General features: G+C 40.1%; 1 protein-coding gene across 1 annotated transcript in view; it reads left to right on the top strand.

Moving 5' to 3' along the window:
* The window catches only part of LOC109419187 (RNA-binding protein asd-2), a 395,970-nt gene extending 381,668 nt beyond the window's left edge, over nt 1-14,302 (top strand). The window contains exon 11 of the mRNA XM_029867103.2: nt 473-14,302. The gene's annotated coding sequence lies outside the window, so the exon portion shown is untranslated. The remainder of the gene's footprint in view (nt 1-472) is intronic.
* Nucleotides 14,303-26,165: the final 11,863 nt, after the last annotated feature.

Genomic DNA, 26,165 nt, shown 5'->3' on the forward strand with positions numbered 1-26,165 from the left:
TGAAAATGATTTTCAGGCATCTGAAATCAAATAATTAGATATCTCAAGTATTAATTATGTTTATGTCAATAAATTATCTCAATAAATGATGTTCAATCACGTTTTATGGGGAGATTTCAGTTTACTTGTACACAGACGTCAGTTATGCGACCACATGGTGGTTACGTCAAAACGTTCTTTTCAGTGTAACTCACATGTTTTAGAACAAAAATATTTTTTTAATGATTGGAACATATGCTACACATGGTGTAGGATATGTTAAGCTGAAAAAGTGGATTTCGACCTATGTGGCGTTTACGTCACCTATGCGAATATGGGCAGAACAGGTACCATAATCGCTTGTTTTTGAATATGATGAATTTGGGAGCATGAGTTTACTTATAGCACTCAGACCCTGTATGATTCATGTAAATGAAAAACAAATAGAATGTGGTGACTAACGATATTAAATTTTCTATTATTTTCGTTTCAGACATATTTTCTACAACAACTGATAAGGCGATGCTTGCCACAATCCTGAAGACACAGACCACATCGTAACAACAGAAAGTATAACCTTCGAAACAATAAACACACCCAATAATTACACCAAAAAACAAGTTAAATAAACTCACAAAAACTCAAAACATTAAACACTGTAGCACCAAGTTGAGGAACAAAAATAAATAAAAATAAAGAAAACGAAGAGAGTTCATATGAAACAGAAGCATATTCTTTCTAGCTAATCATAAATATAAAGCAACACAAACATACAACAACAGGTTTCATAACGAAAGAGGAAAACAAATCGCGGAATCACCCTTCAAAAAAACAGTATATAGAAAAGGGTTTTAAAGCTTGTTGAAATGTGAACTAGGAATGCAACCAACCACCCACAACAACGATGAGGCGCTCGGAGACCACGAACCAAAGCAAAACGGGTTTCCCCGTGTTGTTAGTCGAAAGAACGAAACGTTGAACGCTGGCATGCGGACAGACATCGCGGCACGGCGCCCTGATTGCAGGAAGTAGATTTTTTAAATGTTAGACTGTCAAACTGTTTAAAGTTTTTATTTTTCGATTGTGTTTTTGAACGTATTTTATCTGATCTAGCGAGAAATGTCCAATCCTGGAATTGTTAAACACGGAATCCGACTGGGTGGAATGGGTTGATGTTGAGTCATCACCCTCATCCACAGTGGTGAAATTTGATTGTGCGTAGTTGGGTAGAATTGATACGGAACTTTTAGATTTTATAAACCAAAGGATTGGGGCAATATTATTCTAGTATATCTTTTATACACAGTGAAAGACAAAAAAACGAGACAAATCTGAGAACAAGGTTTGAGGCTCAATCTAAAGGAAATTGCTTTTAAAGTATATCTAAAAAACAACACACACAAGTGAATCAATCGATTTTATATAAGCGCAAACCAACTGGATGTAATCAACCAAAGAAATACTTATAATCGAATAAATTGCACCCTTGAAGAACACATAAGTTGACAAAGAGATGATTTTATTTGATTGCATTTTGAAGTAGTTAAAAGTCGTTCAAGTAAAATGTGAATCTCGTAACTCTAAAATGTATCGCAGATAAAACTAACCGTAAAGTGAATTGATAAACTAATCCCGATTGGCAATTTTTAAACTCGTAGCAAAATCACTGTTAAAGAACAAACTTTAAAACAAACTGTAACTTCTCGATGTAAACAAAATAACCTGTTTCCCTAGTTAAAGAAAAGCATGTGGCATGGAGATCAAAACGGAAAAAGCATGTTGAAGATAGAATTGCTGGAGTTTTTCTGTTACTACAGGCACTGAAAAAGTCCTTAAGGAAACAAGCACTCATCATAATTCAGCAAATAAATCCATTATGGCGTGAAAAAAAAAAAACTATCTAACAAAGTAAGTGAAATTTTGTAGTTGTTAAATTATCTTTTACATTCATAGTTTTTCCTGGTCAGAGACAATACCCGAATAATTTTCGTTTCAGAATGTTTTGAATCTGTAACAAAACTTTGATAAAACCTTATTCTCTTATTATGCTTTGACAACATATCACATTTGTTGTATCAAACAAATACTCTTGCTTCCGTTCAAATCGAATTGCACTTATCGAGAACAAAATCACCTCAATTCATGTGATTGCCCCTTTTTCAAACCGGCGGCGCGACAAGTGAATCATTTTATTACCACCGATCACATTACGCACGCATTGTCACGTCGTAAAAGTGGGCAAACGGTTGAGCAGCGGTGATACGGTGGAGGTGCTGGATCAACAATCTTTGGATTATTATTCCTCACATGGCGGCTGGGCTTCTGGGATCAGGCCTGGTCGTCCTCAGTTTTATCCCTACTACTGGCTAGAGAGAGCATGAAACCCGAACGCTCGCTTCCTGCTCCCCCGACGCCGACACACGGTAATAAAATTATGATTATTTGGGTTGTTTCGCTTTTCGGCCGTTCGGCCTCGGATGGAGAATGACGACGGGAAGCGAGTCCTTTGGGCCTCAGTGAAGGGAACTCGTATGTTGTTTTATTTTCGGAATGAAACACTATACGATGTGATTTCACGGCTGACGGAATTGACCTATCTGGGATTTGGAAGAGTATTCCACGTGGATGGGGCTCATATTTAATCATAACGTTTTATCGCTAATGTTGGATCGGGGAAGGTCCCATAGGGACCATTTGTTTTATTGAATTCAGAATTCAAAATTGATTTAGTTACAACGATGGTTTATTTTCAGATGATTGTCGTTCTCGCATCGGATGATATTGTTCGCATATTATTTGATATTCACCTCACTAAATGCCACTGGACGGTACCCAGCTCAAAAGACAGCGGTACAAGGCAGAAAAAGTAGAAGTGAAACGAATTCATCGCAGGAAGAAGTTGTAGGACGAAGAGAGTGTGATTTCTAAAGCACAGGAAATCATGGATCGGAACGATATGCAAAGGTTTCGAGCAACTGTCAATTCAACGTGGTCTGAGAGCTACAAAAAATAGCAAAGGATAGAGTGTAGTAAATAGGGATACGGTGCGACTCAAAACTCGCACACGCTGCTACGAGACAGCACAACAAACCAGAAGGAGACGAGTACGTGCAATCGGTTGTGTGTTGCCTGCTTACTTTGCCATGCGCTTGAGGTCTCCTGTCTCTCACATACTGTCGTATGAACTCCCTCTGTGCTTGTCTCCGTGCTTTGCACTTTGCTTGACACTACGCATAATTGGGAAAATTTCGAATCAAAAGACCCATCACTTGTCAGTCCTTGACAAGCTTAACAACTTTGCCAAAAACACAAACTCTCTAATTAATTTATTAAGTGATTTTTTCTGTTTGTTGGCAAGCACAGTCCCAAGCACCGTGCGTTACTCCCTGCACCGTAGAGCTAGTGCTGCAATTTGTCTCTCGCACAATTACGATAGCTCTCACTCATACGTCTCTGTCTCTCGGCAAAACGGGAGACAAGCACTTGAGATTGTGTGAAGCACATGCTTTTTTCGCACCTCACGGTGCATGTCGCCAATCCCTGGTCACAAGTGTGAAAGGTCTCTTAAATAGTCCTTCGTTGACGAATACCAGGGGTCGACAAAGAACAGATTCGAACGAAGTCTATCCTGCAAATGATTGTAGATACATTTCGGAAATTAAACTTGCAGTCTCATTGGCATATATTGTCAGAACATTGTTCTCGGGACAAACTAATTAGAATGAAACTCTCAATGCTGGATGGAAATGATTGCAGGAATTCCGCAAGAAATCCTGGTGGAACGCCATGCAGAAGTTCGAGAGTAATTCCATAAGGAATTCCAATAAAAAAAACTTCAGAAGGAATTATTTGAAATACTTCTTAAAAAGCTTCTCCAATAAACTCCTGATGGATTTCCATTTGTGACATCTGGAAGAATTCCAGAATGAATTTCCAGAAGAACTTTAGAAGAATCTCTTGGAGTAATCCAATGAAAAAGTTCTCAGATAAATCTTGGAAGCAGTTCCTGAAGACATCCCGTAACCAGTTTCTAAAAAAAACTTTCGGAAAAAATTTCCATAGGAATCCTGGAATGATCCCTGCAGCAACTCCGGAAAGAATTTCTGGAGGAATCCCAGAGGGAGTGTCCACAGAAATTACGGAAAAGTTCCAAATGACGTAATCCTGGAAGCAGTTCCCACCCATTCCCCTAATCAATCTAAGATTTTTTCCTAGGGGGACCCCTTCCCACCTAGCTACGCCATTGGCAGTTCCTGAAAGAATCCTGGTAGGAATTCCCGGAAGAATTTCGAAAGGTGTTCCCGAATGAATTCTGGACGGAGTTCCTATGGCAATTCGGCTAGTAATTCCTGGAGGAATCCCGAAAGAGGTTTTTGTAGGAATCCTGTAAGGTGTTTCCGGTAGAATTACAATAGGAATACCGGAAGAAGTTGTTGAAGAATTCCTGAAAGGAATCTGTTTTTTAATTCTAGAAAACATGTTCCTAGTATAATCTCAGAGGGACCTTCTGAAGGTGTCCTAAATAAACCCCCAGAAAAATTTTATAAAGAATTGCCTTCCATTCCTAGAAGAAACTCGTGGAAGACATTTATGAAGAAACATGCCGGATGAAATTCAAGAAGGAACTCCTGCACGCAGAAAAATAATTTGTAAACACAATTAAATTGTAGTTCAAATCAACCGGCAAACTGATTTCTAGTTTAAACTGAACTGTTCTATTGTTTGATAATACAAATATTTTCATTTGTCGAAATTTTTGACAGTTTGTTAAAACAAACAGAGATATGGTATTTTCAACATGATATAATGGATTGATTCAAACGACTGCACTTTTGCCACTAACAAACCCGGAATGTGATTGTGTTGGTGACGGCAGCAACTGCGGCAGCTCGGAAATCTATTTTTAGACCGTCGGTAAGCGAATGGGGAGAAGAACGACTAAAAAAAGACAAAAAAGGCGAAACTTTTTGTGGATGCTGTCGTGAGTATCCATCACGGCCAAAGCTGCACTTGGAAGTTGGCGTGATGGATTTGCTGCACCTTCTTCGTTGTGGCGATGTTGGGGTAAGCATTTTATAGATGTGTGAGTGCTTTCGGAACATGCTTATGGTTTTTATTTTGTTGAAACAAATGAATTTTTTGACATTATATGAAATGATGGTAATCGGTTGTTTTTATCGATAAACTCTAAATGAAAACAATTAAATATAACTTTGGAATAAGTAAATTCTCAGTTTGAAAATCAACCATGCGTTTTATTGTTTAAAACAAGCGCCAATTTTCTGCGTGTGGGAGGGAGCTACTCTGTATGATTTCATAAGTTGTGATGTAAATCAATTGTTCACAGTAACAGAGTTCGTTTACAATTATGTTTACTTTTCGTTTATACTTTTTCCCCAACATTACGACCCTAATGGAGCATACCCGGCACTCCATCATAAATATGCAGTTAGCACTTCCACAGTCATGAAATGGATTTCTTTGTCAATGAAACTGTTGCGTTCATATCTCTTTACAAATGCAAATAATACAGAGCCGGATGTAGGGGGGAGGGTTATCGATGGAGGCTGGGCCCCCACATTTAAGGGGGTCAGGCTCCCACAAAAACCTCATTTTGGATACTCCTTTTGTTTCAGGTTGCGCAAATGCTGTTTGAAAACAAATATTTTTTTTCTCCGGAAAGCCCCCACATCCGCTCGGGCCCTTGGCCTCTACAATCCTTAGCACTGTGATGGGATCAAATCACACTCTGGACAAACTCACCCTCTTCCCTCGAAAGTAAAACTGTGGGTTTCGAGATAAACTAGTCTAGAGCTAAATATCTCGTCAATAAAAAAGAGAAAAGGCCTTGGGATGGGAACACTCGCTTGAAATGGCTTCAGGGGTATTTCAAAGGGTCAGTTTCGTTACATGGGGTCCAAGAGGGTTTTAGGGGGATTTGAAAGGCATTTCAGTTAGCTTTAGATGATTTTTGGAGTTTTCTGGGGTTTCTGAGGATCTCAGGTGCGTTACATGGCGTTACGAAGGCATTTTCGGTGGTTTTTAGGGTTTAAAGTGCGTTACATGAGGTCCGAGGGGGTTTTAGGAGGATTTCGAAGGCATTTCAGAAAGCTTCAGATGATTTTTGGCGAGTTTCTGAGATGTTTCTCAAGCGTTACCAAGGCATTTTCGGGGGTTTCTGAGGGTTTTAGGTGCGTTACATGAGGTCAGAGGGGGTTTTAGGGGGATTTCGAAGATCAAAAAATGGCAATGTTATCCCTCTATACTGGAAAAACTTGTAATTGGAAGGCACGAAATGTGGCTTATTGGCAAATTGAGAAATGAAATTTGTGAAAAAAAATCGAGCTCTGGTGGGATTTGAACCCATGACTCCGTATTGGTTAGACGTGCTCTCGATGCATACTAAATTAGAAACCAGCAAAAAAAAAACTGCTTGGTGGCTAGATATGGGGAGTGCGAGCGTAGTTCTCGGCTTCATAAAAAAAAACATCTCGCTCTCACTTGTTGTTAGTCGCTTCGGAGTCAGTTTGGCTTTCTATTCCGTAGAATTGTTTCAAAAATTTCATCTCGTAGTTTGCCAATTAGCAACATTTTGTGCCTTCAATTACAAGTTTTTCCATTATGTTTGAGATATACCAGCAAATCTGGTTCCTGTATAGGGCAATATACACATCATTTTCTCTCTATGGTTGACATTTCGGTCAGGATAAATTATAAACAGGTTTATACTAAATCATCCAACTTTTTTACCCTGAAGAAGACCCAAATCAATATTCGGAACGTCAGATTAAATAGTACCACTCCGCTTGGTTGGTATCATAGAGGGATAACTCTGTTCATCTCTTAATTTTATTATTCCCCTATAGATCCTAGATCATATTTAAAAAATCTGTCCCTGAAGAAAATCTAGAAACTTCTGACATTCCTGGTGAATGATCAGGATGAAAGAATTCCTGAAGATTTACTGGAACGATCGTGGAGTGATCTCTAGAACAATCAGGAAAAATCCCTGATAGAACTACAAGAGTAACCTTTGCAGGAATCCTGAGAAGAATCCCGAGGAATTCCACGGAGTCATGTCAGTCGATCCTGAGCGACCATTTCAAAAATATCTGAAACTTTGCACAGTTTTTCAATTTCATATAAATCGCCATTTTTTTATATTAAACCTTCATATTCACTCACGACTAACTTTTCAAAAGGGTGTATGCGAAAATAGTTCTAAAATATTCTAAAAGCTGTACAGCAAAAACGGATTGTTCGATTGTTATAAATTTTTCAGCAAAGTTAGATAACTAAATGATGATTCCTTAGAAAATATACACTGTAAAAAATTTCTTTTTCTACTTTGAAAAAATATGATATTTGTCACAAAAACTCAAATATCTCAAAACCCTATCTTTTTACCAACTTCAATTTTTTAGGGGAAATGGCCCATTATATCAGCTATCTACCATAAAATTTTGGTGATGGTAAACTGATAAACAAAAAAGTTATGACATTTCAAACATTTCACAATTTTTACATTTAGTAACAAAAAAAATTTTTTTTCTGTGTAAATTATTTCGAGAATTATATTTTGATGCTGATTTTATTGTAAAGGCTACCGCCTGAATTAAACAAGTTGTTTTCATGATACTTTAGTTTGATTATTCGTAATTACTATAGTATCTATTTAAAACTTAGACGCGATCCAGTGTTGTGATCAAAAATATTGAGATTGTCATACTTTTTATTGTACGTGACTGGTGAAAAAATCCCTTGATAGTGTTGAAAAGCTGTTGATTATAAGAAAAATGGAGTTGAATTTATTTTTAAGACAAAAGCTGTATAATAAAAGTTTTTTTATACGCGTATACGTCTAGTTTATCCGCAAAAAAAATCCCTCTTAGAGAACAGACTTTATGATCGGAAGAATGCGAGTAACTTCAACAACAACAAATGCATAAGAGGTACATACCACAGACAAACAGACGAAACGCCTAGAACAATTTTAGTGAAAATTCATCGCCCAGTTCACACTATCACCACCTGGTGGAAATGTTTCACGAAACACTGTGTTGTGCAATATCGTCATCAGAAGGCGCTAGTGTGAAACGTCAAACGCAAAGAAAAACGATGGGCGCTCTTCTTGTTATGAAAGCCACAACCAAGATTCAAAATGATCGTTGAAGGCGTGGTCAATGAAAATTTCGCCAGTGTTACGTTTGTTTGTTTGTATACATACCTGACAATGCTCACGAAAAAAACAAAAAAATACTACCGCTATGAATATTAAAAATTGTATAGTATTTTTTTTCTTCAGCCACCAACACCAAACAAGTAAGTTAAAATTAATAAGTGATTTTGTTTATTATAATCTAACGAACAAGATGAACAGTCGCTTTCTCAAAGGTCTTCAACTCAACGCTCTATTGTAGACCGTTTGATGAAAAAAAATGTTCAAAAGAGTTACGAAATCTCACCGAAAGCACCATAGATAAACTGAAAGAGACTGGTTATGCCCAAATGTCCACATTGTGTACAAAATTACGCATTTGCACGTCCTGCCGTCTAGAATTTGACAAACGAGCCATCTGTATATCATCGGTAAAGCAGGGCGCAGGAAGTTCGAAAACGACAACAACTGAGAAATTGCCATCAGCGACATCTGTTTAAACAATTTAATTACGCCCCTTTTCAAAAATGCCCTGTAATATTCTTCAACATCTATACCCATTTCAATATTTTTAACGTTGCAAAACACGCTTTCAACATTCATCTTGAAGAAGAGGGAAAACACTTGTCCTCAAATGTAACAGCAAATTAATGAATAAACGACTAATGCGCGGAGGGCGTGATAAAATCGGAACATTACGGTACATAGTATATTATATTATATGTATATATAATATATAATAAAAACAACTTGTTTTACTCACGCAAGGCCATTAACAATAAAATCAGCATCAAACTTCAATTTCCGGCCGAAATAATTTACACTAAAAAAAATTATTACTAAATGTGAAAATTGTGAAATGTTTGAATTGTCATAACTCTTTTGTTTATTTTCATGGTAGATTGCTAATACAATGGACCGTTTTCTCTAAAAAATTACGTTGGTAAAAAGATAGGGTTTTGAGATATTTGAGTTTTTGTGACAAAAATGATATTTTTTAATGTTAAAAAAGATTTTTTTCACAGTGTATATTTTCTTAGGAATCGCCATTTAGTTATCTAACTTTGCTGAACAATAAAATCAGCATCAAATCGCGATTCCCGGCCGAAATAATTTACACAGAAAAATTATTTTTACTAAATGTAAAAATTGTGAAATTTTTGAAATGTTATAACTTTTTTGTTTATTAGTTTACCATCACCAAATTTTTATGGTAGATTGCTAATACAATGGACCGTTTTCCCTAAAAAATTCAAGTTGGTAAAAAGATAGGGTTTTGAGATATTTGAGTTTTTGTGACAAAAATGATGTTTTTCAATGATAAAATAGATTTTTTTTCACAGTGTATATTTTCTTAGAAATCACCATTTAGCTATCTAACTTTGCTGAAAAATTCATAACAATCGAACAATCCGTTTTTGCTGTGCATATTTTTGAATATTTTTGAACCATTTTCACATACACCCTTTTGAAAAGTTAGTCGTGGCTCTAAATAAAAATTTGATATCGAAAAATGGCGATTTAGATGGAACTGAAAAACTGTGCAAAGTTTCAGTTCAATAGAAAATCATGAATTAAAAATTTTCCTTAATTTTGATGCTGTTGCTTGGAATCGCTCTCCCCGGAGAATATTTGAGATTATTATTCGAAGAAGTTTAAAAAAAAAATCTTAGAATAATCGAGAAAGAAATATCTGAAGGATCAGAAGAGGTCTCTTGATGAATCACGAGGAACTCTTGGAGGAACAAAGGAGTGATTCTTGAAGAAATCTTTCAAGAAGTCTCAGAAGGTACCCAAGAAGGAATCCTTGAAAAAATCTCTTGAGGAATCTCAAAGGAGTTCTGAAGAAAAAAAAAACTCTATGGAAAATTTCCAGAAAGAATATATGAAGAAAACCCATATAGCCCAAATAGGCGAGGCGGTAAACGCACGGGTATTCAACATGACCATGCTGAGGGTGACGGGTTCGATTCCCGGTCGGTCCAGGATCTTTTCGTAAAGAAAATTTCCTTGACTTCCTTGGGCACAGAGTATCCTCGTGCCTGCCACACGATATACGCATGCAAAATGGTCATTGGCAGAGGAAGCTCTCAGTTAATAACTGTGGAAGTGCTCATAGAACACTAAGCTGAGAAGCAGGCTTTGTCCCAATGAGGACGTTACGCCAAGAAGAGAAGAGAGAGAGATATGAAGAAAACGCGGGAAGAGGCTGTTGCTGGGAAAATTCTTATTGGTATGACAATTAGTGTGCTCGTCTGGCGAATTGTAAGTCGTGAGTTCGAGTCTCACCGGAGTACGTGGATTTCTTTTCATAATTCAAATCTCAATTTGTTCATCGAGCACATGTTCTGTTGTGCACTTGGATGTCAAAGCATTTTCAACAGTGTGAAAATGTTTGTTTTGAATGTTGAGTGCAAAAATAATCAAATTCGTGCTGTTTTCAGTCAATGACTTTGAACATTTTGCACCCTGATCGGTTGGTGTTCATACGGAGATTGTCAGCTGAGCTTTCCTCGGCGTTCTCGTGATGTGAAGCCAAGATTTGTAGTGGACAGATTTGAAGAAATCAGCAAAAAGTTGCACCGAAACTCGGATATCGTGGCTCGTTCTGTCTCCAAATGATATTTCCGGCGAAATGTGAAGTGACACGAGAAAGAGGATGGATCGGTTTTCACCTCGTTTTGAATACGAAAAACATACTCACGGAAAGATATTGATACACAATCGCTAAACAAACTATCATTGAGTTTTTTTTTCATTTCTTCATAACAAATGCAGGAATACATTGGAATTTTTAACCAGGTAGTTCTCCGGAATTTTTAGCTGTTTTTTTTTCAGAAAATATTTCTAAAAATCTTTCAGAAGCTCCTCTTATGATTTCTTTGAAACATTCTCAAAAACTGAAATTTTAACAGAAACTCCTTAAGGAATTCTTTAAAAAAAATCAAATCGATTTTTTTTCTTGAGATTCCTCTCGAAATTTCTTGAAGGATTTTCTTGAAAATTCCTCCAGGGAGGCTTCCAGGAAAGAAAGTTTAGAAATTTCTTAAAGGATTCCTCCCGACATTTCGTCATAGATTTTATTAGATTATCCGCCAATTTCTCTTCCAAGAAACCTTCAGAAATTCCTCCACAGATTCCTTCAAAAAATCTTCAAGGGATTGATATACCTAATTCTCAAAACTTCTATATGTATCACATTTTTCCCTGGGTTTCTCCTGGAAAAACTTCAATTACATTCTTTAGAAATACCAAAATTACCTCTTTAAGGATTACTTAGGAACCCTTCAATAGTTTTCCATAGATTCCTCTAGAGAATCCTGCAGAGCTTCCTTGAGAAATCTCTCCAGGGATTCTTTCAGAAAAGCCTGTGAGAATTCTTCCAGGGACTTTTTTATAAAATGTCCTGTTCATTTCTTTAGAAATTCAACCAAAGTTTCCTTCAGAAAATCTTCAACAGATTCCTTTAGAAAGAATAATTCGTGCTCATACCACTGCGGCTCGTATAGCCTTTATTTTTATATATATATTTTTTTTTTTTTCAAGTAAAGCAACGAAGTCATACACATAGTCAAGTGCTGCGTTTGAAAATAAAAAAAAATGTTATTTTTTTATGCTCGAAACACAACACAGCTGCTGCTTCTCTCTGAAAAGGTCAATGACCACAGCCGATTTCAATATTTGTTTTTAATTAAACTTCGAAGTTCCTCGGCCACAAACAAGCGGTAGGTATACTCAAAAAAACACGAAACATCCTTCACAGATAACTGTGCAAACGATCTCAATCAAGTGTGTGTAATATTACGCTCCTCCAGTTCCCTCGTCGGTACAACTGTCCTCCCAGAACAGCAAAACTGAATTACCGAAACCGCACGCAAAAGCCACAAACTTCGATTGCTCTTTCCCTCCCGGAGTGTGGGGTGTGGCAGGCTGTTTTCCGATTGAGGTTATGTTTTCGGCGTAAATTAATATGGTGGGTCCAGTACACCGCCGGCCATTGGGTCCATACGACTTCATACCCTGAGGAGAACATCGGGAAGACCGCAACAACACTGCCCTCCCTCCGCAGCGCCGGTGCTTAATTATGATGAGTGCTTGTTTCCTGGGAATGACCCATATTGTTTGCAAAGGCGTGAGATTGGCGTGGGAAGAAATGCATCCGGGCACACTCGGAAAGAGATAAATTTCTGGTTTGTTTTTAAAGCACGGCTATTAGGTGATAAAATAAGGGATATTTTAAAGGCATCAACTAATAAAGAAGATATTTTTTGCGATAGTTTTAAACAACATCTATATATATAAAAATGAGTTTGAAGTTCCTTTGAGGCAACAAAACTCAAGAACGAATAAACCTATCAGCATGGCTCTTGCACGGTTCGATTCGTATTCGTGGTGGCTGTGTTTATATGTACAAAAAGTTACGGAAATCTATTGAAAAAGTAGAAAAATTGTAAAATTACTGATTTTCCATCAGTTGGGAAGAAATTTGACACGATTGAAATTAAACCAATCTAGAGTGCGGTGCTGCAATGACCTCAACAGTTGTCAAACCACCACAACCGGGCAAGACAAAGTTTGCCGGGCCAGCTAGTCTATATATATAAAAATGGATTTCTGTCTGTCTGTCTGTCTGTCTGACCGCTATGGATTCGAAAACTACTGGACCGATCGGTGTGAAATTTTGTATGTGGGTATTTCGGGGGCCGGGGAAGGTTCTTAGCTTGGTGCGAGACCTCTCCGGTTTCTGGAACGGGGGGCTTCCATACGGATGACTTCGCCGGGGACGTCCCTATGGAGCTGCATGTCAAAAAACACAGTAGGCAGGCAGAACGACGTTTGCCGGGACAGCTAGTATTATATAATAGTAGTTTACGTAACAAGGTGCAGAATGACGATTTTTACAGCACGAGTCGTACATTTATCCAACGAGGCTTGCCGAGTTGGATAATTACGACGAGTGCTGGAAAAATCGAGTTCTGCACCGAGTTGTGTACAACGTTTTTTGCAATTTCATAAATTACCCTTGAGGATAGTTTTTAACAAAACATTTTCATCAAACTGCACACTGATGTCCATAGCCATGTCTAAGAAAATCTGAACATAACAGGTTATACTGTGCAGTTGTCCCTATTTTTCAAAACTGCGTCCACAAAGCATCAAGAAGTTGACCAAAACTGAAAACAGTGCTGTAATGGTTCATTACGCAACGCAAATCAGTGCTGTAATGAACCATTACAGCACTGTTAATTTGGTGTGGGAAAGTAGGCCTTTTCCTGTCAGATTTGCGTGAGGTAAAACAGCCTATTACGATGAGAAATTGCAAAAAATTGATTTATATAATATTTACCGGAACATAAACTCTAGATTTATCTCTTTCTATAGTGTTCGCGAAACACGCGGCAAGTGGAACAAACCACATACATTGCTCGTTGGAAACGGATCTGTGGTATGATCAGTTTCAGCTGAGGCCGGGATGAATAAATCGATTGAAATGAAATAAATGTTATTAATTGCTGTTCCGATATAATTTGTGGTCGTTTGATTAAATCGATGGGGTCTGTAGTGGTAGCAATGGTCACTGCCCACGGAAAACCGGAACAGAGACACACCCAGTAAAAATGATCTCCTTCAATTGATGGAAACTTAAATCGACGTGTACTCTAAATGAATCTTATCTCAACTGTAAAGCATGCTTCACCTTAAAAAGCAAAATTTGCATAAATGTATTTCTAATGATTGATTGATAAAAAAACGATAATACTGTGTAGTAGTGTTGATCAACTGAATAAAACCCGTTCAAGTAAAACAAATGTCTTTTAAAATAGCATGTATAGCTGACACATTAACGAAACTGAGTATAATGATTATCAATTAGGCACGTTCCGCTTGAGCTCTATAATTTCACCCAGCATGTATGCAAGTAATTCCAACATACGAAACACACAAACGCACTTCGCTTCAATACAAAAAGTAAACATGGCCTCTACTGCTCACCAGAGGCAGGCAGTAATTGTCAATTAAAAAGTCACTCGAACTGAAGAGGCGGACGGCGACGGTGTCCAGTGCAAACCGGAAACAGAGAAAAAAACACAAAATTAAAAATGCGATTCCATTAAAATTCGGGTTAAGTAAAATTGCATGCTCTTGTAAACGAAAAAAATAAAACGGTAACACGACACACAGTAGATTCCGTAGAGAAAACCGGATACAAATAACAGGATCAGCATGACCACCATGAATAAATAATTAATCCGATGATGTTAACAGCAGAAATGCACCCCTCAAAAATAAAAAAAAATAAAATAAAAAACGAACAAATATTGCACAAAATAAGCTTAAAATAAAGCTTAATCATTCCACATGCAAGCTTCGGGTTCGAGTAGGACAGATCCATTTGCGCTTGATTTCTTTCGATTTCGCTCTGGTTTTATCCTCGCACATTCAATTTGCAGCTTTCATCAGTTCGAAGATTACTCATCCATATTGATTGAGAACGAGGTGTTGATGTCAGCAGTTTGGCGATTCAATTGGAATCAATCTTCTGGATGTGTGGTCTTCGCTTCACCAGTTAGGGTAGGTGCATCGGTTTTGGGAAAAATGGGTTTCTTCAAAATTTAGCTGTTTATCTTTATCTGTTTAATTATCCAATCATTTATGAGAATTAATTTAGTTTATACATAATTTTTCCATCTTGACACACAGTGCAAGAAACAGCGTTAAAAAATAAAAATCAAAAATCTTAATGACCTTTCTTCAGTTAATTGATTTTTAGGGTTTTTTTAATTCTTAACCACTTAACCTAATGTACAGCTCTTTTGTCCACTAGGGTACTGTGTGAGCGATTCCAATTGGCAACTGCACTTCCGCTTTTGTACTGCGCCTCAATGTATTCTATTAGTCTCTATAACAAAGACAAATCAATCAATCAATGTATTCTTTTATTCTACTATATCGAACTGGTTGCTTTTCGCGCTGCTTTCACTTTCTACCCTATCGTGGTGGAATGATGAGCACGAGGATGTAGATGTGTGGCTGTTGGTTGTTCCTTTTTCAAGTCCGATGGGGGGTTCATTAGGCTGACACAAATTTCGATTTTCTCTTATGTCACCCCCCCCTCGGAAATATTTTGTCGGAATTCAACATTTTGAGGGGGAACACAAATAAATTATTCAAGAAATTTTAAAATTTTGAAGTGAAATTAGAGTCGTCGAGAAAATTTCTTAACAAATCCGATGAGTTTCACGATTTTGCCTAATTGTTTGGGCAATTTTTCATTAAATACATTTATTATTTATTATCCCTCCCCTTGACGAGTCAACGAGCAAAGTGACAAAAGAAGAAAATAAGATTTGTTCCGGCCTTATTAGTTGCCGTCCGCCGATGTCTAAGTAGGGTCTTGTACCATTTGGGCAGGTGTACCTACTTTGGGCACTTGCCGCAATAACTAAGTCAATTTAATACCAATTAATTTGAAATATTGTATAGGGTTAGGTACTGTACGTAAGTCACCGTGTGCCAATAATTACGTTATTAGGTTTAAAATTAACTTAGTTATAGCGGCAAGTGCCCAAAATAGGTACACCTGCCCAAATGGTACAAGACCCTATCCGGTTCCGTTTGAGCCTAGGGCTCAGAAAAGGGATAGTGTCAGCTGCTCTCAGGGGGAAAGAGAAACTGACGAAAGCGCCGGGGCTGGGATCGAACCCATGACCATCTGCTTATGAAGCAAACGTGTGACCACTTGCGCCACGGGCCCCGGCAAATTGATTTGGTTTTATTTAGAATAAAATAATAGTTATTTATGTGACGAGTTGTAAAAACTTGATTTTTTCAGCACGGGTCGTACATTTATCCAACGAGGCTTGCCGACCTTTCTCCACCATGCTTGTTGCAATAATGTTTCTATTTTGGTTTTTGTTTTGATTGTGGGATTTGTTATTGGACATGAATCCAACAGATATTGAGGTGGCACCAATTGTAAGCTCAGGTCTTCCTACGATTGTTAGCTGCCGGATTTTATTCCGGTTGATCTCCAGGCGGGCATTCTTTTTTTCAGATTCAAGTCCACTTTGAGAATTTTTTTGGAAACATTCCCAAAAATTACACAGCGCAATATTTGTTTTTGCCTCAAAAGCAAACTCATGTGTTTCCGACAGATTTTTTTTAATGCGACCCTCTACTTACCCCCACACCAAAAGACTCTTAACAAGGGGGCTATTTTATAACTCGAGTCGATTAAATCGGGTCGCCTGCTATCACTGTCGAGTCGAGCAGAAAAGCTATCACAGAAATCGACTAGCTCGACAGTCGACAGCAGAAGAGTGGTCGATTCGCGATTTTGACAGTTTAGTGAGAGGAACCTTGTTTACACAAGCTTTAGGGTTCGTTCAAATATTACGTAACGCTGATGGGGGAGGGGAAGATTCAAATATTACGTCCATCATTTTTTGGGATTTCTAGACCCCCTCCCCCCTCTGTCACGCTATTTTCCTATACCCAATACACGTACTGTCACACTTTTGTAGACCCCCCCCCCCAAATGTTGGACGTAATTTTTGAACGTTCCCGAGGGAGGGGGTCTAGCACTGTGTTACGCTTCATACAAAATTTCAAAATATACACGAGCGGCCGCGTCGTTGAATGTTGGTGCCTGCGGCAAACATGTCCAACTGGGTGATACGTGGCTGGTAGTGCGTAGTGGTCATGTGAAACCGGCCAATCCAGTCTGGTCCTGTTGCGGGCGTCAAAATAACCCCTGCGGGAACCTGGATCGTGAATATTTCAGTCAGGGCACCAAAACTAGGCATGCGAAAGCTCTATCGTCATGATTTTTTATGTTCATCATTTTGATCACCGGAAAACGTCAAATGGCCTCCCTGGCCAACCACTAGTCAACCCGTGGCCACCGGAATGTGCTCTGCCGGAGCCTATTTCGAGGACGTTTTGACCATAGCGCGAAAACTAGAAATGCGACGGCTCTATCATCATGATTTTTCATATCCATCATTTTAGTAACCATGAAAAGGCACAATGGCCTTCCTTACCAACCCGTGGCCACTGCAATATGCCCTGGAGGAACCTGTTCCGAGGACGTTTTGACCATGGTACCAAAATTAGGTATGCGACGGCTCTATCTTCATGATTTTTCATATCCATCATCTTGGTTACCGTAAAAAGGTCCAATTTCCTCCCTGGCCAACCCGTGGCAATCGGAGTGCATCCTTAAGGTGCCTTCTTCGTGGACGCCAAAACTAGGCATGCGACGGTCCATCTTCTTGATTCTTCATAACCATCATCTTTTTTTCCTCCCCGCGGTTGGGGAAATTAAGCCACTACATATAATAAGATGAACTTTTGTGGCATCCATCATCTTTAAGCCATAAAACGGACTAATGGCCACTATGGCCATCCCGTGATCATCGGAATGTAACCTGGAGAAGCCTGTTTAGAGGGCGGTCAGGCCATGGTGAAAAAACTAGGCATGCGACGGCTCTATCTTCATGATTTTCCAAATCCATCTCCTTGAAGTTCCTACAGGAGCTCCTCCGGGAGTTCTTCCAGGGGTTCCTCCGAAAGATTTTCCAGGATTTCCTCCGGAAATTCCTCTAGGAATTCCTCCAGAAATTCCTCTAAGAATTTTTCCGTAAATTCCTCTATTAAGTTCACCGGAAATTTCTCTAGGAATTCCTCCGGAAATCCCTCTAGGGATTCCTCCGAAAAGTCCTATAGGAATTGCTGCAGGAATTCATCTAGGAAATCCTCCGGAAATTTCTCTAAAAATTCCTCCGGAAATTCCTCTAGGAGCTCCTGTGGCAATTCTTTTAGGAATTCCTGCGGAAATTCCTTTAGGAATTCCTGTGGAGATTCCTTTAGGAATTCCTGTGGAGATTCCTTTAGGAATTCCTGTGGAGATTCCTTTAGGAATTCCTGCGGGAATTGCTTCAGGAATTCCTGCGGATATTCCTTTAGTAATTCCTCCGGAAATTCATTCAGTAATTCCTCCAGCAATTCCTCCTAATGGAATCCTAGGAGGAATTCCTAAAGGAATTTCCGGATGAATTTCTAAAGGAATATCCGGAGGAATTCCTCCAGGAATTTCTCCGGAAATTCCTCTAGGAATTCCTCCGGAAATTCTTCTAAGAATTCCTCTGGAAATTCCTCTAGGAATTCCTGCGGAAATTCCTTTAAGAATTCCTTTAGAAATTGCTTTAGGAATTCCTGCGGAAATTCTTTTAGGAATTCCTGCGGAAATTCCTTTGGGAATTCCTGCGGAAATTCATTCAGGAATTCCTCCAAATGGAATCTTAAGAGGAATTCCTAAAGGAATTTCCGGAGGAATTCCTAAAGGAATATCCGGAGGGAAATTCCTCTATGAATTCCTCCGGAAATTACTCTAAGAATTTCTGCGGAAATTCCTTTAGGAATTGCTGCGCAAATTCCTTTAGGAATTCCTGCGTTAATTCCTTTAGGAATTCCTGCGTAAATTCCTTTAGGCATTCCTGCGGAAATTCCTCCAGGAATTCCTGCGGAAATTCCTCCAGGAATTCCTGCGGAAATTCCTCCAGGAATTCCTGCGGAAATTCCTCCAGGAATTCCTGCGGAAATTCCTCCAGGAATTCCTGCGGAAATTCCTCCAGGAATTCCTGCGGAAATTCCTCCAGGAATTCCTGCGGAAATTCCTCCAGGAATCCCTGCGGAAATTCCTCCAGGAATTCCTCCGGAAATTCCTCCAGGAATTCCTGCGGAAATTCCTCCAGGAATTCCTCCGGAAGTTCCTCCAGGAATTCCTCCGGAAGTTCCTCCAGGAATTCCTCCGGAAGTTCCTCCAGGAATTCCTCCGGAAGTTCCTCCAGGAATTCCTCCGGAAGTTCCTCCAGGAATTCCTCCGGAAGTTCCTCCAGGAATTCCTCCGGAAGTTCCTCCAGGAATTCCTCCGGAAGTTCCTCCAGGAATTCCTCCGGAAGTTCCTCCAGGAATTCCTCCGGAAGTTCCTCCAGGAATTCCTCCGGAAGTTCCTCCAGGAATTCCTCCGGAAGTTCCTCCAGGAATTCCTCCGGAAGTTCCTCCAGGAATTCCTCCGGAAGTTCCTCCAGGAATTCCTCCGGAAGTTCCTCCAGGAGTTCCTCCGGAAGTTCCTCCAGGAGTTCCTCCGGAAGTTCCTCCAGGAATTCCTCCGGAAGTTCCTCCAGGAATTCCTCCGGAAATTTTTCAGGTATTCCTCTGGAAATTCCTCCAGGAATTCCTCCGGAAGTTCCTCCGGAAGTTCCTCCAGGAGTTCCTCCGGAAGTTCCTCCAGGAATTCCTCCGGAAGTTCCTCTGGAAGTTCCTCCAGGAGTTCCTCCGGAAGTTCCTCCAGGAATTCCTCCGGAAGTTCCTCCAGGAATTCCTCCGGAAGTTCCTCCAGGAATTCCTCCGGAAGTTCCTCCAGGAATTCCTCCGGAAGTTCCTCCAGGAATTCCTCCGGAAGTTCCTCCAGGAATTCCTCCGGAAGTTCCTCCAGGAATTCCTCCGGAAGTTCCTCCAGGAATTCCTCCGGAAGTTCCTCCAGGAATTCCTCCGGAAGTTCCTCCAGGAATTCCTCCGGAAGTTCCTCCAGGAATTCCTCCGGAAGTTCCTCCAGGAATTCCTCCGGAAGTTCCTCCAGGAATTCCTCCGGAAGTTCCTCCAGGAATTCCTCCGGAAGTTCCTCCAGGAATTCCTCCGGAAGTTCCTCCAGGAATTCCTCCGGAAGTTCCTCCAGGAATTCCTCCGGAAGTTCCTCCAGGAATTCCTCCGGAAGTTCCTCCAGGAATTCCTCCGGAAGTTCCTCTAGGGATTCCTCTGAAAAGTCCTATAGGAATTGCTCCGGGAATTCATCTAGGAAATCCTCCGGAAATTTCTCTAAAAATTCCTCCGGAAATTCCTGGAGGAATTTCCGGAGGAAATCCTGGAGGAATTTCCGGAGGAATTCCTGGAGGAATTTCCGGAGGAATTCCTGGAGGAATTTCCGGAGGAATTCCTGGAGGAATTTCCGGAGGAATTCCTGGAGGAATTTCCGGAAATTCCTCCAGGAATTCCTCCGGAAATTCCTCCAGGAATTCCTCCGGAAATTCCTCCAGGAATTCCTCCGGAAATTCCTCCAGGAATTCCTCCGGAAATTCCTCCAGGAATTCCTCCGGAAATTCCTCCAGGAATTCCTCCGGAAATTCCTCCAGGAATTCCTCCGGAAATTCCTCCAGGAATTCCTCCGGAAATTCCTCCAGGAATTCCTCCGGAAATTCCTCCAGGAATTCCTCCGGAAGTTCCTCCGGAATTTCCTCCAGGAGTTCCTCCGGAAGTTCCTCCAGGAATTCCTCCGGAAGTTCCTCCAGGAATTCCTCCGGAAGTTCCTCCAGGAATTCCTCCGGAAGTTCCTCCAGGAATTCCTCCGGAAGTTCCTCCAGGAATTCCTCCGGAAGTTCCTCCAGGAATTCCTCCGGAAGTTCCTCCAGGAATTCCTCCGGAAGTTCCTCCAGGAATTCCTCCGGAAGTTCCTCCAGGAATTCCTCCGGAAGTTCCTCCAGGAATTCCTCCGGAAGTTCCTCCAGGAATTCCTCCGGAAGTTCCTCCAGAAATTCCTCCGGAAGTTCCTCCAGGAATTCCTCCGGAAGTTCCTCCAGGAATTCCTCCGGAAATTTTTCAGGTATTCCTCTGGAAATTCCTCTAGGAATTCCTCCGGAAATTCCTCTAGGGATTCCTCCGAAAAGTCCTATAGGAATTGCTCCGGGAATTCATCTAGGAAATCCTCCGGAAATTTCTCTAAAAATTCCTCCGGAAATTCCTCCAGGAATTCCTCCGGAAATTCCTCCAGGAATTCCTCCGGAAATTCCTCCAGGAATTCCTCCGGAAATTCCTCCAGGAATTCCTCCGGAAATTCCTCCAGGAATTCCTCCGGAAATTCCTCCAGGAATTCCTCCGGAAATTCCTCCAGGAATTCCTCCGGAAATTCCTCCAGGAATTCCTCCGGAAATTCCTCCAGGAATTCCTCCGGAAATTCCTCCAGGAATTCCTCCGGAAATTTTTCGGGTATTCCTCTGGAAATTCCCCTAGGAATTCGTCCGGAAATTCCTCTAGGGATTCCTCCGAAAAGTCCTATAGGAATTGCTCCGGGAATTCATCTAGGAAATCCTCCGGAAATTTCTCTAAAAATTCCTCCGGAAATTCCTCCAGGAATTCCTCCGGAAATTCCTCCAGGAATTCCTCCGGAAATTCCTCCAGGAATTCCTCCGGAAGTTCCTCCAGGAATTCCTCCGGAAATTCCTCCAGGAATTCCTCCGGAAATTCCTCCAGGAATTCCTCCGGAAATTCCTCCAGGAATTCCTCCGGAAATTCCTCCAGGAATTCCTCCGGAAATTCCTCCAGGAATTCCTCCGGAAATTCCTCCAGGAATTCCTCCGGAAATTCCTCCAGGAATTCCTCCGGAAATTCCTCCAGGAATTCCTCCGGAAATTCCTCCAGGAATTCCTCCGGAAATTCCTCCAGGAATTCCTCCGGAAATTCCTCCAGGAATTCCTCCGGAAATTCCTCCAGGAATTCCTCCGGAAATTCCTCCAGGAATTCCTCCGGAAATTCCTACAGGAATTCCTCCGGAAATTCCTACAGGAATTCCTCCGGAAATTCCTCCAGGAATTCCTCCGGAAATTCCTCCAGGAATTCCTCCGGAAATTCCTCCAGGAATTCCTCCGGAAATTCCTCCAGGAATTCCTCCGGAAATTCCTCCAGGAATTCCTCCGGAAATTCCTCCAGGAATTCCTCCGGAAATTCCTCCAGGAATTCCTCCGGAAATTCCTCCAGGAATTCCTCCGGAAATTCCTCCAGGAATTCCTCCGGAAATTCCTCCAGGAATTCCTCCGGAAATTCCTCCAGGAATTCCTCCGGAAATTCCTCCAGGAATTCCTCCGGAAATTCCTCCAGGAATTCCTCCGGAAATTCCTCCAGGAATTCCTCCGGAAATTCCTCCAGGAATTCCTCCGGAAATTCCTCCAGGAATTCCTCCGGAAATTCCTCCAGGAATTCCTCCGGAAATTCCTCCAGGAATTTCTCCGGAAATTACTTCAGGAATTTCTCCGGAAATTACTCCAGGAATTCCTCCGGAAATTCCTTCATGAATTCCTACAGGAGTTCCTCCAAGTGTACCTCCGGAAGTTCCTCCAGGAGTTCCTTTGGAAGAATTCCTGTGGGAACTCACGGAGAAGAACATCTGGAGAAACTCTTGGGACAATGCCTGGAGAAACTCCCGTAGGAATTTCCATGGAGAATTCTTGGAGGAATTTTCGGAGGAATTTCTGGAAGAATTTTCGAAGAAATTCCTGGAGGAAATGTTGAAGGATTTCCCGGAAGATTTTTTGAAGGAACTCCCGGAGAAATTTCCGCAGGAACTTCTGGAGGAAAACTTGGAGGAATTTTTGGAAGAATTCCTGCGAGAACTTTCGGAGGAGTCCTGGAAGAACTTTCTGGAAAAATTCCTGGAGGAAATTCTGGAGGAATCCCTAGAAGAACTCCTGGAGGAACTTACTGGGAAAATTCCTGAAGAAATTTCTTAAGGAACTGCCTGATTTTCAACTGATATTCGGAGAAACTCCTGGCGGAAATTTTTGAGGAACTTCCGAGAAGAATTTCCCGTAGGAAGTCTAGGAGAAATTCTTGTAAAAACTCCTGCAGGATCTTGTGAAGGAACTTCAGGATGAATTGCTGGAGGATTTCACGGAGAAGCTCCTGAAGGAATTTTTGTCGGAATTTCTGGAGATATTCTTTAGGTGATATCTGTTTGAATTTTCGGAAGAAGCTGCTGGAGAAACCTCCGGACTTTTTGGAGGTAACTTGTGCAAAAGCGTTCGGAAGCTATTTACGCGGAATCACCCGGAATGAATTTCTGGGAAATTCTCTGTAATAAATTTCTAATTTCCCACAACATCCAGGAAGCAAGTCTAAAAGGAATCCGCGGAAGCAAATCCCCGTTAAAAACTCCTGCAGGAATCCTTAAAAGGAATTCCAGGATTGAATTACTGGAAGAATCTCCTGGATGAAATCTAGAGGGAATTCTTTGGAGAGTTTGAGGAATTCCTTGAGGAATCTCCGGAAGGCATTCCTGGATGCATTCTCAGAATGAATTCCCAACAGTGGCAGTTTCTAGTTCAAAGCATTAATATACGGATAGCAATTAATGGTTCCGCTCGCGGTTAAGGATGCTACAACCTCTCTGGATAACCGTCAGTTGATTTGTAATTCTCGCAGCAGTTTCCATGTAGTTTTCCTGGCGGAATGATCTTATCGGAGTGTAATCGGTCCGTTCCGACGTGATTCCTTGTTGCAGTTTCTTAGATGCTTGCAGACGAAGAATCAGTTTTTGGTCCCCAAAACACGAGATAAACCGAGGGATAAACGTTAAAGGAAAGAAGACCTGGCGCTGTGGCCAAAGCGTCCTCGAGGCAGGCTCCTCCAGAGCATATTCCAGAGGCCACGGGTTGGCCAGGGTGGCCTTTGATCCTTTTTACGTTTACTGAGATGATGGATATGAAAAATCATCAAGATAGAGCCAGCGCATGCCCGGTTTTGTTCCCTGATCAAGGCGGCCCTGACTGAAGGCCCAGGTTCCCACGGGAGCCATTTTGACACCCGGGACAGGACCAGCTCGGGTTGGCCGGTTATACATGTCCACTACCAAACTCTCATAATCAGCTGGACATTTATGCCGAATACATACACCAATATTCTATCTAATACAGCAGCCATATTTGAAAGCGTATGCCGTGTACCCGACGCGATCGCTTGTGTAACTTTTTTTTTTGCGCAACTGATTGAGGGTTAAAAACGGATCCCAATAAATACGAGTAGTTTTACGAAGAAATTGCAAAAATACTTACGCTCACAAAGCCATATTGTTGGTAAAAATTCAAAATTTCACATCAGCTGTCTGATTGCTGCGCGCAGCAGGCACTGATTGCTATGAAATGACAGGGGACCGACCGTTTTCATCGAGTCGTCATAGTGTATCGAGCACTCGTTGTGCCAGACTATTTACTCGACATCTATCGACAAACTCGTTTTGTATTATTCGACTACTATCGAGTCACTTGAAATTACGGTCGACTCGAGTTATAAAATAGCCCCCTTAGTGTTTACAAATTGCTGGTAAAGTAATATTGCAATATGTTCAAATCTTCATTTATTTGATAAGTAATTGAACTTGGATTTGAACAGGGATAAAATAAGGTGGAGTCGTCTGCAAATAAGCGGGGAGTAGCTTTTAATGCTAAATTGCCAAGGTTATTTATATAAATTAGAAATAAAAGAGGCGCAATGTTGCTTCCCTGATATTTTTTGTAGTGTGCTGCTGATTTGGCAAATCGATACGAATTGCTTTTAATTAAGTTCAAAGAAATTCCTTTCACTCCGTATCGTTCTAGTTTTCCGAGCAAAATATCGTGGTTTAACGTATCAAACGCCTTTTTTAGCTCAATGAACAAGGCACCTAACGTTTTTTTGCATCGATTTCAGTAATAAGAAAATCAACAAGTTCTGTGATAGCAGTGTTAGTACCACAACCCTGCCTGAAACCGTATTGTAAACTGTAGATAATGTTATGCTTTGTAAAGAAGGATTTTAAGCGATATACTAATAATTTTTCAAAAAAATTATTGAAGACAGAGAGAGTGGATATGGGACGATAATTATCGGGTGAATTAGGATCACCTGTTTTGAAAACTGGAACAACTTTTGCAATTTTCAAACAATCTGGATACTGTTCGGTTTCAACCATGATGTAGAAGATATGGCACAAAATTTTTGAAAAAGTAGAACAATTATCTTTAATAAGACATCCTTCTCATCTGCATCGTTATCATAGCCATAAGCTTTTTTAGTATTCAATGCATTTATCAACACTGTTGATTCAACAGTGTAATTTTATTTTCAGAACAAGGTTGAAGGAAAATCAATTCTTGTTAACAAATTATTATTTTATGATTTTGGGCCACTGAAGCTGAATCTGGGCTCAGTTTTTTTCCAGCACGTCACAATTTTAAGCTATAGCTATATATAGGTATATATACCTCAGTTTACAGGGCAAAATATACGATTTTAGGCTTTTTTGATTGCAAGTCATTAAGCATGGAAATATTTTATTGAACAATCAAAGGATAAATTGGTCAATTAACATTTAAATTAAAGACTCATGCAAAATATTTTGTTTTACCAAATCAAATTTGATGGATTTAAGCATTTTTGGAGGGTGAATTGTATGGAAAATATTGCACCTAACATAAAATGCCTAAAACTATCAAATTTGATGTTGTTAAACGAAATGTTTTGCATGAGTCGTTAATGAACATGTTAATTTCCCAATTTACGTTTTAGTTTCTTAAAAAAATAATAATAATATTTCCATGCTTAATAGCTTGCAATCTAGAAACCCCAAAATCGTTTTTTACCCTAAAAATAGAGGTAAGGCTAAGAAACGTGACATTCTGGAGCAAATCTGGGTCCGTATTCGGATACAGCAGCCCAAAATCCGACGGAGACACATAAGTTTGCTCTTGAGACAGACCAATATGTAGCTAGTTTTTGTTTCGCTGTGTAATTTAGAGAATTCTTCCATAAATTTTAGAAATACGTCTGAGGATTCTCCAGAGCAGTGCTGTCGTGGAACAATCAGAGCTGGTTACTCAAGGTTTCCAAAACTATTTTGTATTCAATCTTTTCAATGAAAACAACTTTTCTGGGGAAACCCCTCCTAGAAAAACTCTTAGAGGAATTACTTTTCGGCAAGAGTTTGCCAAGTATTCTTTTGAAGATTCATCCGTGAATTATTCTATGTGGAATAATTTTCATCCCATTTACTTCTTTAGAATTTTCAGAAGGAATTCATCCAAGAACATTATTGGAATTATCGCCAAGGATTTTTCTTTGGGATTTATTAGGACATTCTTCTGAAAACTTCTCAAAACATTAATTAAGGATTTTTTTTTCAAAGATCTATTCAAAAATTTCAATTTTTATTCACAGAGGTTCT

This window comes from Aedes albopictus, chromosome 3, assembly GCF_035046485.1.
Source record: "Aedes albopictus strain Foshan chromosome 3, AalbF5, whole genome shotgun sequence".
NCBI lineage: Eukaryota > Metazoa > Arthropoda > Insecta > Diptera > Culicidae > Aedes > Aedes albopictus.